The sequence below is a fragment of the Dasypus novemcinctus genome, chromosome 7 (assembly GCF_030445035.2).
Source record: "Dasypus novemcinctus isolate mDasNov1 chromosome 7, mDasNov1.1.hap2, whole genome shotgun sequence".
Taxonomy (NCBI): Eukaryota; Metazoa; Chordata; class Mammalia; order Cingulata; family Dasypodidae; genus Dasypus; species Dasypus novemcinctus.
The window spans coordinates 124,522,172-124,522,982 of record NC_080679.1 but is presented as its reverse complement, the minus strand read 5'-3'; the positions used below and the strand labels follow the sequence as shown (position 1 = coordinate 124,522,982).

The 811-nt window shown below is 37.7% G+C and overlaps 1 pseudogene; it reads right to left on the bottom strand.

The window, feature by feature from the left end:
- Nucleotides 1-346: 346 nt before the first annotated feature.
- LOC131279336 (U6 spliceosomal RNA) lies at nucleotides 347-447 on the bottom strand (annotated as a pseudogene).
- Nucleotides 448-811: the final 364 nt, after the last annotated feature.

Sequence of the window (811 nt, the reverse complement as noted above, 5' to 3'; positions counted from 1 at the left end):
ACCCATATTCCAAAAAAATTATTTTTTGAAATTTAGAAATTAACTGTGGACCACAAAAAAGGATTAGTGACCAGTGAGAACTTAAAACAGCTATAATTGTAGTTCATCCATTCAGTCCTTCTCAAACATTAATGTACCTTTTTCTTTTTTTAGTTTTGGCTCTCTGTCATTTATTTTTTAACAAATCAATTTTGTTGATACATATTAATAAAGCATACAATTCATCCAACATGCATAATCAATGGTGTTGGGTATAATCACATAGTTGTGCCTTCAACACTTCAATTATTACTAGAGCATTTTCATTATTTCAATAATAATAATAACAATTAAAAAACTGACAAGAAAAAATATGGAACGCTTCACGAATGTGCGTGTCATCCTTGCGCAGGCGCCATGCTATTCTTCTTGGTATAGTTCCATTAGTATGTGTCTGCTGAAGTTGGCTCCTTAACGCACCTTTAAATGAACCTCCTTGTTAAAATGCAGATGCTGATTCATTAGGTCTAAGGTAGCCTGAGAGTCTGCATTTCTGACAGGGCACTGTGTCACAGTTGACATTTTGAGCAGTGAGTGTTTAGAAGGCATAGTATGTCTGATTGCTATCTGTTGCAAGAAAAAAATAATGGGATGCAGGTACAAAGGTAGGAGGTGGAGTGATGTCATCCTGGTTGGGGATCACCCTCCTGTCGCCCTGCTCTGCTGTCCTTATTACCAGCTTCACCTTAACACTAGGGCCCTTCATGGCCTCTGATGGCTGCTTCTGTTCCAGGAATCACTTCTAACACTACAAAATCCAGAGGGAGAAGAT